The sequence below is a fragment of the Microcaecilia unicolor genome, chromosome 5 (genome assembly GCF_901765095.1).
Source record: "Microcaecilia unicolor chromosome 5, aMicUni1.1, whole genome shotgun sequence".
Classification (NCBI taxonomy): domain Eukaryota; kingdom Metazoa; phylum Chordata; class Amphibia; order Gymnophiona; family Siphonopidae; genus Microcaecilia; species Microcaecilia unicolor.
The window spans coordinates 156,788,749-156,806,999 of NC_044035.1; the positions used below are offsets into that span (position 1 = coordinate 156,788,749).

An 18,251-nucleotide genomic window follows, 5' to 3' on the forward strand; every position below is an offset into this window, starting at 1 on the left:
TCTGGTTTAGAAACACCACCTATCTTGCTATCCTTTCAAATGGGAACCAAAGGCCTCTAAAGTATGATATGATAGAGGTCTATAAAATAATGAGTGGAGTTGAACAGGTAGATGTGAAGCATCTGTTCACGCTTTCCAAAAATACTTTGACTAGGGGGCATGTGATGAAGCTACAATGTAGTAAATTTAAAACGAATCGGAGTAAATTTTTCTTCACTCAACGTGTAATTAAACTCTGGAATTTGTTGCCAGAGAATGTGGTAAAAGCGGTTAGCTTAGCGGAGTTTAAAAAAGGTTTGGACAACTTCCTAAAGGAAAAGTCCATAGACCGTTATTAAATGGACGGGGAAAATCCACTATTTCTGGGATAAGCAGTATCAAATGTTTTGTACTTTTTTGGGATCTTGCCAGGTATTTGTGATCTGGATTGGCCACTGTTGGAAACAGGATGCTGGGCTTGATGGACCTTTGGTCTTTCCCAGTATGGCAATACTTATGTACTTAAGTATCTAGGCATCTGGTATGGAAAAGATGTAGATAGTTCTCTCCAACTTAATTCCAATTCCCTTCTCTCTATAGTCACCTCTACGGTAGAAAAATGGTCACCACTTTATCTTTCTTGGTGAGGCAGAGCAGAAGCAATTAAAATGGTTCTTACTCCTAAACTTAACTTCATACCTTAAGTATGGTGCCAGTCCCCTTTCCTCCTTCCCTATATAAGAAATTAGAAAGTAAAATTTCTACATTTTTATGGCAAAACAAACCACCTAGAATCTCACTTCAAAAACTTAAAAGGCAAATGGGGGCATTAATTTTCCAGATTTCAAAACATATGATGACACTTTTAGAATGTCTCAAACTATTTTCTGGTTTTACTGTGGTAATCTCCATAACCTTCCAAGATGGCTTATTTTTGAAAATAGCTTAGCATCTCCTACCCTACTATATCTGTTACCCACAATGAATAAGTTTCCATACTCTTCTGAACTACACCTAATTAAGACTACTTCCATTATGATCAACTCCTTCAAGAAAACCCTTAAACTCATTAATACCTCCCCCACTGATACTAGCCTGTGGTTTAATTCCTCAATTAAGCTTGCAAACTCTACCCTAAATTGGCCTTTATGGCAAAAAATAAAAAAGTATCTGGTCAGTGTCCCAAATTACTGAATATAATAACTTAGATACTGCTGTTTCTTCATACCTCTCACATGGTTTACCCATGAAGCAAAATTCTGGTTAGAATTATCAACATTTATAAAGAACTCTTTCTCTCAGAACTGTAATCAGGACGCTCCCTCGGATCTTCCTTCTCTATGTCTCAGCTTCCGACTTGGAATCAAGAAGGCCTCTAAACTATACAAAGTTTTGCATGACTCCTTTACAAACCCTTACACAAACCTGCAAAATCATTGGGAAACCACCCTGAACTTCCAACCTTAAGAAATAAACTGGTCAGTTTTCTGGTCAGACTCTATTCATCCCAGCTTATCTGCTGGCATCTCACAATCCTATTATTTCATTTTTCACAAAGCCTACTGGACACCTTCTAAATTCGTGAAAATAACACAATCAACACTTCCATCTCTATGTTGGCCATGTTCTAAAGCTGGTGGTGATTTGATGCATATGCTATTTAACTACTCTCATGTGAATACATTTTGGACTCAAATTTGGAAAAGAATTATTAAAATCTTTTCAATCTCATCACCGTCAACTATATCCTATGATGTGATAATATTACGTTCTTCTTCTCCAAACCTTTCACCGGAAGATCAATATCACAAGTTCTTTAATACCACGTTAGCTCTACCAGTTCACCTGAGAGTCCTGCATTGCAAGAACTCCTCGCACCTAAATTTCCATGAATGGTGGAGCCACCTTTGCACTATTAAATGATATGAAGAAAATGCATCTTTCAAATCCCATCACCTTACCAGCTTCCAATAGACATGGGCACCATTTAAAGAATTTATTGCATCATTGCCTTAACTTCTTATGGACCTAAATGCATTTCTTGCTGTTTAATTATATATCTGCAATGCATTTCTTTTGTTCAACTTTGTTTGGACCTGCTACCTGTATTGTAGAAACTAATAAAAAGATTTGGAAAAAATAGCAATTTTCCAAGTTTACTTTTGATGTAGTGAATAATACACAGAGAGGTCGAAGCAGAAAGCCATGTGTAGAGCCATGCATGGATGTCTGAGCACATTGATTCTACTGCTTACATAATACTGTGCCACGCAGACAACTAAATATTTGCAAACTTTATGCGCACAGAACTTGAATGCTAATTGGTAGGAGCCTGCCAGATGCATGCGCACAGGGTTTAACTGTAAGCACGGCTTCTTATGCACATGTCAGAACAAAATGAAAGTGTCAGCACACAGGGCACCTGCTCTTTTGCACATAAATATTCGCCTTGCAAAACTTTCTTACACATAAAATGTGTCCAAAGCTAATATTTATGCAGAACAGGCGCCAATGTATGCTGACACTTTTGTTTTTATTCCAATGTGCACAAGCTCTCTTACCTCCCATCAGGCACTTCTTTCTAGTTACAGCAAAAGACAAAACTGCCAGTTAAATCTTAAAAACTGGCATTATAGCCTCTCTAACTCTTCTACACTGCCCTGGACTTGCTGAAACATTTCTTGCATTGGCCACATCAAAAGCCACTGTTTTCTTCTCTGCATTGCTGTGGAATACTTAATGGCCTCGCTACCATACATACATATGGTGTGTGGTCACAGCTTTCACGTGAGTTAACACCTATGCTCAACACTTTCTGCATTGCCTGGCCATTAAGAGCACCATATTCTTTAAAACTGATTTCTTTTCAAAGCTGCTACTTAGGGTATCAATCCATATATCTATATATAGATTGACTATTTCCTCTTGATCAAAATCTATTTCTTAGTAACAGTTAACATTATGGTTTTGGCTTCCTGTAAAAGTCACTAGTATCAGCGCAGATTGTTAACCCTGCAGATCCAGAAACGTGCTACACGTTCTAGCCTGAATACAGTGGACTGCCTTTTTTGCACGTTTTCTTAAAGTTTTTATTCACCATTTTTACCATCTTTATATCAAAGCACTCTCCGAGAGCAGTGTGCAGTAGGGTAATAGTGTGCACAGGGGTGTGGTTCATCAGCCTTCCTTTCCCCTTTCTTTATCCCTTCTCTCTTCCATTTCCTTTCTTTTTCTTCTCTCCTTCCTTCTCTCACCCTTTCTTCCCCCCCCCCCCCATATTCTCCTCTCCTTCTATTCCCTCCCCATCTATCTTGCAGCTCTAGTCAAGCAAAAGTCAGTTTGTCTTTCTGTGCTAGTGGGGTTGGTTCCCTTCCAGCATACTCATGCCTCCAGCGCAGATAAGTTCTTAGGTTTTCTTCTCTTCTTGCAACATCATTGATCCTGCTTATCTTTGGGTGGCAGAGCCTAGCCTTTCTGCCCCATTGCTGTTTGCTGCTCACTAGTCCAGTGCTCATTTGAGTCCAAAGGCATGGGTTTGTGCATACACAGACATACGCATATGAATGGATGGACAAAACAGAAGACTGACTCTCCACAGTAGGTGCCATCACCTGTTCCAAAATGTGCTTAAAAATAGTCCAGCCAATGTTCAAAACGATTTAACCGGCCAGAAATGGCCACTGACCAGTTAAATTGCTTGTTTGCAGCTATCTGGTTATTTTCAGAGGCACCTACCTGGTTATCTCTGCTGAAAATGACGAGCTAGCTCCAAATTCAAAAGCAGTTAACCCGTGGGCATTCCAGGGACGGAGTCAGGTTAAGTGCCGATATTCAGCCCCTTATTGCATAAGTAAACCACTTAAACCAGGCCACATAAATAGCAGTGTCCACGATGCAGTGTCTGTCCAGCATATTTATCTCATATGTTTTGGCAATGCAAGAAGATTCAAGGCTTTTGGAGGAGAGTCCTATTTTATTTAATAGCTACCTTGGGTAATTTCATTCAACTGAGCACCACTAGAGTTATGAATATTTTACAGCATAAGAGCTTTCTGTTGGCCAGAAAATGCATTTTGAAAAATTGGAGACAGTCCTCTTCACTATCCGTAACGGAATGGAGAAATGAGCGCCACCAGTTGACGTGATGGGAATGGTTGGATGTAAAACAGGGGTCTCCACGGGTTTGGTGGCTGTTTCAACAAATTTGGTCTCCAATCTGGAATAGACTTCCACACAGAGCACATAACCTTTTGTTGAACCTATGACATTCAGAGCACGGAGGGAATGGGTAGGAGGAGGGGGAGGGTTAGGCTGTGTTTTCAGAACTGCTAGTCTGAAGACTACCATGAAGGAAAAACACAGTGAGTCTTCAGGGTTGATATGATGTCAACTTGCTGCTGTATATTGCTTTCTGTTTGTTTTCTTGCTTACAATAAAATATTTTTTTAAAATCCACATAAGTGAAAATCACCCTCCCCATGTGCATAGGCAGGGAGTGTGGGGGAAACATGAGGTACCACTGCCTGTCATCTACTTGTTGTTGGACTACAAGAATGGGTTTGTCCTATAGTGTTGACATTTAAAAACTTCATTTTAAATACGTTTGACAGTTTTTTCTGAGATTACATTAAAAACTGAGAAAAATGATGGCAAAGAAAGACCTTATGGTCTATCCAATTTGCCCATCCATGCCATCTACTATCCCATCCTCCTTTTTATAGATCCTATGTACTTATCCCAAATTTTCTTAAATTCAGATACAATCTTCATCTCCACCACCAGGAGGCCATTCACAAATTCATCATCCCTTCCATGGAGATGTATTTTGTTACATTACTCCTGAGTCTATCTCCTTCCACACCTTAATCTTATGTGCCCTCTTTCCAGAACTTTCTTTCAATTGAGACGTGCCTCCTGTGCATTTAAGCCACAGAGATAAACATCTCTATCATATCTCCCCTTTCCCATCTTTATTCAAAAGTATACATATTGAGATCTTTAAGTCTGTCCCTATTTCAGTGGCATACCAAGGGGGGGCGGGGGGGGTGGTCCGCCCCGGGTGCATGCTGCTGGGGGGGGGTGCCGCGCGCCTGTTGGCCGAGTCCGCTCGTTCCCTCCCTGCTGCTCCCTCTGCGCGGAACAGGTTACTTCCTGTTCCGGGGCAGAGGGAGCAGCAGGGAACGAGCGGACTCGGAGCCGAGAGGTGCGCGGCACCCCCCCCAGAAGGTAAAAATGCACCTGGGGGGGGTGTAATTTCGCCGGGGGGGGGGGGGGTCGCGTTGCACCGGGGGGGGGGTGTAATTTCACCGGGGGGGGGCCACGATGCCCCCGGGGGGGCGCATCAGCGATCCGCCCCGGGTGTCAGCCAGCCTAGGAACACCACTGCCCTATTTGTTTATGATGAAGACCACTGACCATTTTAGTAGCTGCCCTCTGGACTGACTTCATCTTGTATATATCTTTCTGAAGGTGTAGTCTCACCAGAGCCCTCTATAGAGGCAAAAATTACCTCCTTTCCCCTGCTGGACATTCCTCTTCCTATGAACCCAAGCATCCTTCTATTTTTTGCCATCGCCTGTTTTACCTTTGTGGCCACCTTATGATCACCACATATCATAGCCAAGTCTCACTTTCATGCACAAAAGTACTTCACCCCCTAAACCGTACCACTTCCTCAAATTTTTGTAGCCCAAATGCATGACACTGCATTTTTTAGCATTAAATCTTAGCTGCCAAATTCTGAACCATTCTTCAAGTTCCACTAGGTCCCTCCTCATCCATGCCATCAGTGGTATCTACCCTATTGCAGATTTTGGTATCATCTGCAAAGAAGCAAACCTTACTAGACAACCGTTCAGCAATATCGCTTACAAAAATGTTAAAAAAGAATCAGACCAGGAACCGAACCTTGTGGAACACCACTGGTAACATCATTTTCCTCAGAGTAAGCTCCATTTACCACTACCTTCTGTTGCCTTCACTCAACCAGTTCCTAACCCAGTTAGTCACTATAGGGCACATACCGAGGGTGCGCAGTTTATTTATATCGTATGTGAAAAATTGTATCAAAGGCTTTGCTAAAATATAAGTACTCCACATCTAGCGCTGTCTCGCAATTCAATACTCTGGTCACCCAGTCAAAGAGATTAATTGGATTTGTCTGACAAGACCATTGAATTCCAGAAACCTCACTATCCTCTATTTTAGAAGCATTTCCATTAATTTACTTACCATAGAGGTCAGACTAACTGGCCTGTAGTTCCCAACCTCCTCCTTACTGCTGCTTTTGTGGAGAGGGACCATATCCACCCTTCCTATGAGACCACTTCAGACTCTAAAGAAGCACTGAAAAGGTCAGCAGTGGAGCCTCCAGAACTTCCCTAATTTCCTTCAGTACCCTTGGATGTATGCCATCCAGTTCCATCACTTTGTTCACCTTTAGTTTAGCTAGCTCCTCATGAACATCTGAAAATTATTCAGGGTTTATCACACTTTCATTCCTATTTGTGTTTTCTTCTGCAGTCCTACTCTGGCCTTTCATCTGTGAAAACAGAACAGAAATAAGTAACTCTGATTATCTTTATCAGCTTCTACATATTCCTCCCATTCACCCTTGAGTATCACAATTACACTTTTGCACTTCTTCCTATCACTAACATATCTAAAAAATATCTTTTGTGTCCACCCCCCCCCCCCCCCCACACACACACTTTACTTTACTGGTTATTTGCTTTTTTTTACTACTTTACTAGCTTCTTTTAGCTTTTTCAGAAATTGTCACCTGTCTTCCTCTTTCTACAATCTCTTGTAGTTTATGAAGGCTAACTTCTTTTTCCTTACCTTTCAGCTACCACTTTTGAGAAGCAAAGTGGCTTCTTTTCCTCTTGCTTTTATTTACTTTTATTCAGTGCTTTTTTTGTAGAAAAAAGGTGCCGGTACTCATTATGGGCGGGGTCACCACATATGGCTCCGCCCCCATTATACCAGCCATGGCACATATAAACAGACATCATTGAAAATATTATACTAGTATAGGAGAAAAAAAATAACTAATGATTTGTTTTCATTATAAATAATTTCTGTAAGCACCCAGTACAAAATAAGACACAGATGTAAATTCTCAAATTGGAGATATTCCAAACACTAGAATGAAAATAAAATGATTTTTTTCTACCTTTGTTGTCTGGTGACTTTGTTTTTCTATCCATATTGGTCCCAGCCTCTGATTCTGCTGCTCTCTATCTGTTCTCTTAACTCTTTCCAGGGCTTCCTTTCTTCTTCATTTCTTGCCCTACATCCATAAGTAAAAGCTGTGTCCTCCTCCATGGAATTGACTAGAGGAGGTATAACGTGGATCCAGCTTTTGCCTATTTTCTCCATCCATGTGCAGTTTTTCTCCTCTCTTCCCTTTCCCTCATCTCCATCCATGTGCATCTTCTTTTTTCTTTCCTGCCCTCCATCCAGGTCCAGCACTTCTCCTCTCTCCTCCCCTCCATCCATGTCCAGATTTTCTCCTCTCTTCCCTCCCCTGTATCCATATAAAGCAATAATTCTCTCTCCCCTCTCCTCCACCCAAGTCCAGCATTTCTCCTCTCTCCCCGCCAACCCCTCCATCCATCCATGTCCAACGATTCTCCTCTCTCCCCTGCCCTCCCCTCCCATCCCATCCATGTCCAGCAATTCTCCTCTCTCCCCTGCCCTCCCCTTCCATCCCATCCATGTCCAGCAATTCTCTCTTCCCTGCCCTCCTCTCATCCATGTCCAGCATGTCTCCTCTCTCCTCCACCCTCCCCTCCATGTCCAGTGATTCTCCTCTCCCCTGCCCTCCCCTCCTCTCCTATCCATGTCCAGCGATTCTCCTCTCCTCTCTCCCCTCCACTCCATATTCAGCGATTCCCCTTCCCTCCCCTCCCCTCCATTCCATGTCCAGTGATTCCCCTCCCCTCCATGTCTAGCAATTCTCTTTTGCCCCCTATCCTCTCCCTCTCTTCCATGTCCACTGACTCACCCCAGCCTCCACCTGCCCCCGAGATCATTCAAACCCCAGCCCGACCTGCCTGCTCCCTTTGGTTCGTACACCCAGCTGTGCTCCCTGCGTTGCAAAAAACTTTTGTTTACCGAACTTGCAGCAAACCAGCAATGCAGGCAGGCAGGATCGCCTCCTCGTCGCTCACTTCACTTCCTACTACTACTACTACTATTTAGCATTTCTATAGCGCTACAAGGCATACGCAGCGCTGCACAAACATAGAAGAAAGACAGTCCCTGCTCAAAGAGCTTACAATCTAATAGACAAAAAATAAATGAAGTAAGCAAATCAAATCAATTAATGTGAACGGGAAGGAAGAGAGGAGGGTAGGTGGAGGCGAGTGGTTACAAGTGGTTACGAGTCAAAAGCAATGTTAAAGAGGTGGGCTTTCAGTCTAGATTTAAAGGTGGCCAAGGATGGGGCAAGACGTAGGGGCTCAGGAAGTTTATTCCAGGCGTAGGGTGCAGCGAGACAGAAGGCGCAAAGTCTGGAGTTGGCAGTAGTGGAGAAGGGAACAGATAAGAAGGATTTATCCATGGAGCGGAGTGCACGGGAAGGGGTGTAGGGAAGGACGAGTGTGGAGAGATACTGGGGAGCAGCAGAGTGAATACATTTATAGGTTAGTAGAAGAAGTTTGAACAGGATGCGAAAACGGATAGGGAGCCAGTGAAGGGTCTTGAGGAGAGGGGTAGTATGAGTAAAGCGACCCTGGCGGAAGATGAGACGGGCAGCAGAGTTTTGAACCGACTGGAGAGGGGAGAGGTGACTAAGTGGGAGGCCAGCAAGAAGCAGATTGCAGTAGTCTAAACGAGAGGTGACAAGGGTGTGGATGAGGGTTTTGGTAGAGTGCTCGGAAAGAAAGGGGCGGATTTTACGGATGTTGTAAAGAAAGAAACGACAGGTCTTGGTGGTCTGCTGGATATGAGCAGAGAAGGAGAGAGAAGAGTCAAAGATGACCCCAAGGTTTCGAGCTGAGGAGACAGGGAGAATGAGAGCGCCATCAACAGAAATAGAAAACGGGGGGAGCGGGGAGGTGGGTTTGGGGGGGAAAATGAGAAGCTCAGTTTTGGTCATATTTAATTTCAGGTGGCGTTGAGACATCCAGGCAGCAATGTCAGACAAGCACGCTGAAACTTTGGTTTGGATGCAAGGTGAGATATCAGGGGTAGAAAGGTAGATTTGGGAGTCATCAGCATAGAGATGGTAGGAAAAGCCATGGGATGAGATTAATGAACCAAGGGAAGAAGTGTAGATAGAAAAGAGGAGGGGACCAAGAACAGAACCCTGAGGTACGCCGACAGGCAGAGGAATAGAAGTAGAAGAGGATCCACCAGAGTGAACACTAAAGGTGCGGAGGGAGAGGTAGGAAGAGAACCAGGAAAGGACAGAGCCCTGGAATCCAAGTGAGGACAGGGTATCGAGAAGTATGCTGTGATCGACAGTGTCAAAAGCAGCGGAAAGATCAAGAAGAATGAGGATGGAATATTGACCTCTGGATTTAGCCAGTAATAGGTCATTGGAGACTTTAGTAAGCGCAGTTTCGGTTGAGTGGAGAGGGCGAAAACCAGATTGTAGTGGGTCAAGAATAGCATGTGAGGAGAGAAAATCAAGGCAGCGGCGGTGAACAGCACACTCAAGTAATTTGGAGAGAAAAGGAAGGAGGGAGATGGGTCGGTAATTAGAGGGACAAGTAGGGTCAAGTGAAGGCTTCTTAAGGAGAGGTGTGACCACAGCATGTTTAAAGGCAGCAGGGACAGTCGCAGTGGAAAGTGAGAGGTTGAGAATGTGACAGATAAAAGGAATAAGAGTAGGAGAGATGGCATTAAGAAGGTGGGTGGGAATGGGATCAGAGGAACAGGTGGTACATTTTGAGGAAGAAAGGAGAAGTGTAGTTTCCTCAATAGTAACTTCAGGAAAGGAGGAAAGGGAATGAGGGGAAGGAGAGAGAGGGGAACGGACTAGTGGAGGGAGAGCTGGTGAGGTAGAGAAAGCAAGGTTTATCTTTTGAACCTTGTTGTGAAAGAATTCAGCAAGGGTCTGAGGAGATAATGAAGGGGGAGTTGGGGGAGGGGGCACCTTGAGGAGAGAGTTCAATGTGGTGAAGAGAAGTCGAGGATTAGAGCGCGTCCCACCCTCGCGGAAAGGAAATGACATCAGAGGAGGGCGGGACACGCTGAGAGGGAAGCGAAGCGAACGACGAGGAGGCGAGCCTGCCTGCTGCCTTCACTGCCAGTTTGCCGCGACTTCGGGTAAACAATAGTTTTGTAACGCAGGGAGCACGGCCGGAAGGGAGCGGGCAGGTGAGCCGGACCACACAAAAAAGGTTCTGGTATGCTGTACCGGCGTGTACCGGCACAAAAAAAGCACTGCTTTTATTACAAAAAGGTTTGTTGCCTTTAAAATAGCTCCTTTCAGTTTTGCCCACTGCTTTTCTACTTCTCCCAGTGTTCCCATCCAGCTAGCAACTCCTTGAGGAATTCCCGCATCTCAACAAAGTTCATTTAGTTTTAAATCTAGAACCTTGAGTTTTGAATGAACCCTCTCCATAATGCATCATAGTATCTTGCTGCAGAGATGAGAAGCAGGAAGATTCTGAGTTTGATAAGCATGTAAGCTGTCTGCCACAGCCACAGTATTGCTATCAGTACTGAAAAAAGTCCTGTCATGTTTCTTGTGGCTTCCTATGAAACCAAGAACTTCAAACTTCAGTAAAATCTAATCAGGTTGTACCTCCTTATCTCCTAGAAAAAATAACTTTGTGTTCTATGTTTCCTCTGACTAAGTATAAAAAATGCAGGAAGCTACTCTGCCAGTTCTCTGGCTCTTCTTCATGTCACGTACTAAAAACACAAATATCAATGATGGAATAGAAACCGTTCAGCAGAGGTTTCAGGCCTTGGAAACAAATAAGTTCACTTTTTATCAATTAGTTCATTATGCGCGAACACTGAAGAGGGAGAAATTTTTTTGGGGGGTGGGGAGGCTGCAAAGAAAATATATGAATTTTTTGCTACTGACTCTCCAAATGCTGTATCAGTGTCAAGTTTACATAAGACATTGGATAAAATCATTCCACTTCAGGATTTTGAATCCTTAGCTGGGATGTGGACATTGGATTTGTGAACCCAAGTGACTTCTAGAGACCTTGTTGCTTCTTTAACATGTACTCCTACATTAGTATGTAGTGCCTAGTTGCGGGAATGTCACTTTCGCACAATACAAAGGGCTTACTTTTCTCAGCTGTGGGTCCACAGGGCAGGTTATGATCCTAAGCAACTTTGTTTTAAATGTTCAACCACAGAGTGTTCCCTTGCCCATTCCTTGTGGGCTTGCCAGCTGACATAAAAGTTTTGGAGTAGTGTACATCAATATTTAGAGGCTTTATTGCAAAAACCTATTCCCCTCTCTCCCCCCCCCCCCCCCCCCCCCATATTCAGCATTACTTAACTGACCAGATGCTAACCGCTTAAACAGTGCTTAACCGGCTATCTGCCAATATTCAGCAGTGGATTACTGGCTATCCCCCGCTGAATATCCCCGGTTAGCGGCTAGCAGATAGCCAGTTATGTCGTCCAATATAACCAGCTATCCACCAATTTTTAAAGCTGGATTAGTGACCATATTTGGCTGTGTTAAAATGTGGAATATCTTTGGCCATTTTAAAGATAATCAGCTAATCTGAATATCGACATAGCCAGGTATCTTTAAACTGGCCAAAAATAAACCGGATATTCAATGCCAGTCACTGGAAACGGCCCAGCATTGAACATCTGGGCTCAACGCCAACCGTGGTAGTTAGCCGGTCTAAATCCTGCGGTCTGAATTTTGGCCCCATAATCTTTTTCCCCCTCATGCTTTTTGCTTGGGAAAGGATCTGCTTTTGTCCCAGTGGGTAAAGGAGGGTGGTTGTTGCTGTGCAAGATAGGGATACTGGGTAGGAGATGCCTTTTGCAACGCTGGAAACAAAAGTGAAGTCCCTTCATTCTGGCATTGGAGAAATTTTATTTATTTTTATTTATTAGGATTTATTTACCGCCTTTTTGAAGGAATTCACTCAAATGCCTTACACGCTCTTATGGTGTTAGAAGCTCATGATGCTCATTTGACTTTTCAATGGAAAAAGCAATTCTGGTTAATATGGGAGCAGTATATTCAGAGTTTACCCTCCAGAGCATGAAGTAGTCTTAAATGACTTAAGTCTTTAATAGTGGGGTGCTTTCTTATACTTGTCTTTTGGCCACCTATGGAGTTTATGAGAGATTGGAGGAGAAAGTAGGGATGGAGATTTTAGTGGGGTAAGTAAGAGGAGAACAGTGAGAGGTTATCAGAGATGGATAGTAATAAAATACTTATACTTTGCTACAGTACTCAAGTACAATTAGCAGTACTTTTACTTGTAACGAATTACATTTAAGCTGTACTTTTGTACTTAGTAACAAAGTACAAATTTGGATAGTAGTTTAAAAAAAAAAGTATTTTCCATCCCTCTGCTTCTCCCCTCTACAGGCTTTCTAAAGAATGTCAGATGCAGCTTGCAGCTGATTAGGCCTGAACTTCTGGTCCCCAAAACAGCCGAACTGGGACCAGAAGTTTGGGCCCAGTCAGATACAAGCCAGGGTCTGACATCACCTGGAAATCCTAGTCCCTGCCCTCTACACCTGCCCAGAACAGCAGTTGATTGGCTATTACTTTGTTGTTGTGAGGCTCAGTTGCCTCCCCAGCCTGAACCACACCTTCACTGCATGCAGGGCCTGTTCCCTGTCCCCTCCCAGCCACCATGGTCCTGCAGCACAGTTTGCTCCCTCTCTCCCTCCCATTGCACCTCTGCTGGCTTTGCATTAATAAACTTACCATGGAAGATGCGTGAGACCTGACTCTCTGCAGCACCGCTAGTGCTTCCTGCACCAGGCCTGCCTCCTCTGATGTAAACTTCCAGGACTGGCACAGGAAGTACTAGCGGCACTGTAGAGAGCCGGGTTCAGCGTGTCTCCCATGGTAGTTTATTAGCGGGGGCCCAGCAGATGTGCACGGGAGGGATGGAGTGAGACTGTGCTGCAGGGCCGCAGTGGATGGGAGGGGAGAGAGAGAGAGAGATTAGGCGAGACTGGATGGATGGAGATGGAGAGAGAGTGTGACAGAGAGAGATGGTGGCAATACTGGATAAGGGGGGGGGGGGGGAGAGACAGAGGCTAAGGGCTGGGGGAGAGAGAAATTGGGCAAGACTGGATAGGTGGGGAGGGAGAGAGAAATGAGGCAAGACTGGATGGAGGGGGAGAGAGAGAGAGAGAGAGAGAGAGAGAAAGAGAAAGATGGCTAGTTAAGTACTTTTGAATATCGGGCCCATGGCATTTAGTTTTAAACTTGCAAATAATACATAGTCTTTTCAGGGTGCTCCAAACTTCCAGAAAGTTGCTTTGAGGTAGTCTTTTTTATAGGCTTATAGCATTGATTAAACATTATCTCTGTTACGTATTCACATTGCTTTTTCATCTGTGTCTGTGATCCCTTTTATCTTATCACAGATGCTGAGCAAACCAAGCTCCTTGAACTGAACTTTCAACTTCAATGCACACTGAGGCTTTCCACACCACACTGGTATTCTTTTCAGCACACATGGAGGGGCATAATTGAACGAAAACGCCTATCTCCATGGGCGTTTATCTCCGAGAACGGGTCACTGAAGGGGCGGACCGAACCGTATTTTCGAAAAAAATAGACGCCCATGTTTTATTCAACAATGTGTGAGCTGGGCATTTTTGTTTTTCAGCGATAATAGAAAATGAAAGCGCCCAGCTCAAAAACGAATAAATCCAAGACATTTATTCGTGGGAGGGGCCAGGATTCGTAGTGCACTGGTCCCCCTCACATGCCAGGACATCAACCGGGCACCCTAGGGGGCACTTTTACAAAAACAAAAAAAAAAGGTCAAAGAGCTCCCAGGTGCATAGCACCCTTCCCTTGTGTGTTGAGCCCCCCAAATCCCCCTCAAAACCCACTGCCCACAAGTCTACACCATTACTATAGCCCTAAGGGGTGAAGGGGGGCACCTACATGTGGGTACAGTGGGTTTGGGGGGGTTGGACGACTAATAAGCATTAAGCAGTACAATTGTAACAGGTAGGGGGGGATGGGCCTGGGTCCACCTGCCTGAAGTCCACTGCACCCCCTAACAACTCCTCCAGTGACCTGCATACTGCTGCCAGGGAGCTGGGTATGACATTTGAGGGTGAAAATAAAAATGTGTGAAACATCATTTTTTTGTGGTGGGAGGGGGTTAGGTACCACTGGGGGAGTCAGGGGAGGTCATCCCCGATTCCCTCCAGTGGTCATCTGGTCATTTAGGGCACTTTTTGGGGCCTTATTCGTGAAAAAACAGGGTCCAGGAAAAGTGTCCTAAATTCTAGCTAAAAACGCATACTTTCTTCCCATTATCGCTGAAATGCGCCCATCTTTGTTCGGCAGATAACCACGCCCCAGTTCCGCCTTCGCCACACCTCTGACACGCCCCCATAAACTTTGTCCGCATCCGCGACGGAGTGCAGTTGAAAACGCCCAAAAATCGGCTTTCGATTATACTGCTTTATTCGTTTTTGTGAGATAAACGTCCATCTCCCGATTTAGGTCGGAACTTGGGCGTTTTTCTCGTTCGATTATAAGCTGGATAGTACACGGGATTTTCCCACACAGTATCTTATTCCTTAACATCTGATAGTGGCTCTCACAGTACTTTGGTCTTCTTTTCCTAGTAGTTTAAGCTGGTCTCTCCAAGCTCCACAGCTTACTCTTTGCTCGTAGTCAGGCACAGGGATGGGTAAACCTTTGTTTTCAGATATGGTGTTGTGATCCAGGGTGGTGAGCCTTGGGGCTGGAGCTGAAGCCCTGACCATGGCAGACAGATCACCTCCGAGTGAGGGAAAGAAAAAGCAAGACAGGAGTTAAGCACAGCAGGCTGCAGGAGACAAGGCTGAAGCTTGGCAAACAGGAACCAGGAGACAAACGAACTTGGCCAAGCAAGAACCAAGAGACAAGCAAACTTGGCCAAAACCTGAACCAGGAGACCAACAAACTTTGCAAGAATGAACCAGGAGACCAATGGACTTGGCACGCAGGAACCAGGAGACCAGAGGACTTGGCAAACAGGAACCATGAGATCAAAAGACTTGGCAAGCAGGAACAACAAGACCAGAGGACTTGGCAAGCAGGAACCACGAGACCAGAGGACTTGGCAAAGAGGAACCAGAGGACCAGCAGACTTGACAAGCAGGAACCAGGAGACAAGTGAACTTGGCAAACAGAAACCAGTTGTGAAGGCAAGGGAGGAGAGGTCATGGAGCTCTTAAGAAGCCTCTGCCTCCTGATGTCAGAGGAAGGCACCCTCTCCAGATTCCCACCTCAGGGCCTATAAGTTCCAGGCAGGACCGCACGTGCACCTAATGGAAATGCTGGCACCGCGCAAGCGGAGAGACACCCAACCTGGAATCATCCTGGAGCATCAGAGACAGGGAGATGGAGTGACCCCAGAGCATCATGTGGTAAGTCAGGGCGTGGGTCTCGGCATGGCCATGATACTTCACAAACTGCACAACTTAAAACTCACAGAAGATCCTTCATAAAAAAAAACTGCAGACCCAAGGGCTGAGCCCAAAGAAATGTACACTGCCTCACAGCAAATCCACTCAATATTGGTTGATGATAATTTTGCTTTTATGTTATTGATTTATTTTTTTAATTGTTTTATTGTTGATTTTGTTGTATGTTTATTTATAGAATAGTGCTTAGTTACATACATAAATGGCAGGAAAACACCTAAGTATACACTTGCCCTCGAAAGTTGTATACTATACTAAGGAGTTTTCTATACCACTGTTATTCCCAGTGCATTTTTTCTAGCAAAAAAGGTTCTGATACTCAAATGCCAGGCCACTCTTCAGGGCTGGGGTGATCACTGAGGGACCCACCCCACAATAGCCAGGCCCCCTGCAACCAGTCACAGAATCTATGACAAGGCAGAATTGGTGTGTAGAGCCTGAGCTCTCTCATTAAAACTTGGGGACAATGGGTCGATTTGAGCAGATAATGGAAAAGGTGCTGGTACTCAGTACCCCCAAGAATCCCCTCAAAAGAAGCCCTGGTTATTCGTAATGAATTCAAAACAGTTAATTTTTTAAGAATATTCCAATAATGGGAAAGAAAGATAACTTTAAACAAAAACCAAAACAAATTTAAAATCCAAACAGAACAATAAAATGCAACAAATTATTGTTCAAATAAATACATTTTCAGCATTTTCCTAAAAGAAAAATAAGAGGGTGCAAGCCTTAGATCCAGGGGAAGCTTATTCCATATTCTAGCCCCAGCAAAGGGAAAAGAGGCCTCAAGAGCAGATTTGAACCAAATATCTTTTAAAGAAAGAAAAAAAACAACTTCAAAATTCTTGAAAAACCCAAAGTTCTCACTGCAGATGGAAAAACCAGCAACTCAGCTAAACCCTCAGAATTCAGACCAAATATTGACGTATTGATCAAACTGAGAATTTTGAAATCAATACGTTTGCTTATCGTTAGCCAATGAAAATCTTGAAAAATAAGAGAGACACACTGTCAAAGTGCCCAACCCCACTAATCAATCTAACGGCTGTATTTTGAATCAACTATAAATGTTTAAACTGCTTTACTGAAATACAAGAATATAGGGGCACTACCCAGGGTCGACACCACCGGGCCTGAGGTAGGACCGCTGCCGCCTCCCCCCCAGATCGCAGTCGCTGCCCCCCCCGGATCGCAGTTGCCCTCCCCAGATCACTGCTGCCCCCCCCCCCCCCCCCCCAGATCACTGCCACAAAATACCTTATTGACTGGTGAGGATCCCGAGGCTCCGCCAGCAGAAGACATATTCCAGCGCTGCTCTTCTGCCGAATGCCTGCCCCTGCGGCTGCTTTTTCTCTCAGGGCATGCTCGGTTTCAAAACCAAGCATGCGCCCTGAGAGGAAAAGCAGCTGCTCAGCTGAGCAGAAGAGCAGTGCTGGAGTTGCTCCTCTGGGCCCTCCCCAGCCTCCAAGGGGGGCCAGGCCACGACGCTGGAGTTTTCTCTCTCCTGCTCCTGTCGGGACACAATCACTCGGGTCTCGGCAGGAGAAGGAGAGAGACCCTGACGCCGGGCCCCCCTTGGAGGCCCAGGCCCATGGAATTTCCCCCCCCCCCCCCCCCTCAGCAGCCCTGGCACTACCGCAAGGGAAGCGCATGGGCTCGGTGGTAATTCTGAGTTTGGCATGCACCGAATCCCACTGTAGAAAATATTTGTCTATTTTATACCATGTGGGGCGTTCCTGGGGTAATTGGTAGCGTGGCCATGTTGGCTTGTGCTGCATGGTTACCATGTGGGTAGCATGTGAGCCCTTACCGCTAAATAGTAGTAGTAGTACTAGGTCAATGACTGGTGGTAAGAGCTCAGGCCATAAATAGGCACACACTACTTTTAATTTTTGTACACGCCCATTAAAAATTGGCCTTTGTCCCAGCCCCGCTAAAAAGTGGCCCAGTACGTGCTAAAAAGATGCACCCACACTACCGCAATTTTAGAAGAAATCTCATTCCAAAATTTAAGAGGTTCAACTTTCCTCCTATCATTTGCTTGTTTACCCTGTACATTAAACAGTTTCAGATAAAAAGAGAAAAAAATGATAGGACCATATTAATTGGTCCCAATGTATGTGATCTAAAGTAATTAACCCTGTATACTTAGAATAAACTAGAAAATCCAATTTATGACCTCTCTGGTGTGTAAAAAAGGATATATCTAACACTAGGTTTAAAGATTCCAAAAAAAAGTCATTGCATCTGAATCAGAAAGATCCTCCAAGTGTAAATTGATATCCCCTATTATAATCACTTCAGAGAACTGTGTTGCATAATAAGTAAGCTTCTCAAATAGCTTTTATACAAACTAACAGTTATTAGGTGGTCTATAAATCAATATTAAACCCAGTGTACCTCTTTTACATACATTCAAAAACTGACAAGTCATAAGTTCCAAATTGCTGTCTTGATATTGATCTATTAGCTTAATATCAAAGAACTCTTTAAAAATGAAAGCCAATCCTCCTCCCTTCTTATCTTTCTGTGGACAGTTAATAACTTTATAACCATTGGTTCAAATTGTTTATTGGTAAAGGACTCGATACGATGTGGTGTTTCGGCTGTTAGGCCTGCATCAGGAGTCTGTATGAAATGGAGATCAAATGAAC

The 18,251-nt window shown here is 44.4% G+C and overlaps 1 protein-coding gene across 1 annotated transcript in view; it reads left to right on the top strand.

Moving 5' to 3' along the window:
- The window catches only part of LOC115470372 (arachidonate 5-lipoxygenase-like), a 137,906-nt gene that overhangs the window by 94,181 nt on the left and 25,474 nt on the right, over positions 1 to 18,251 (top strand). The gene's annotated exons all lie outside the window — the stretch shown is intronic.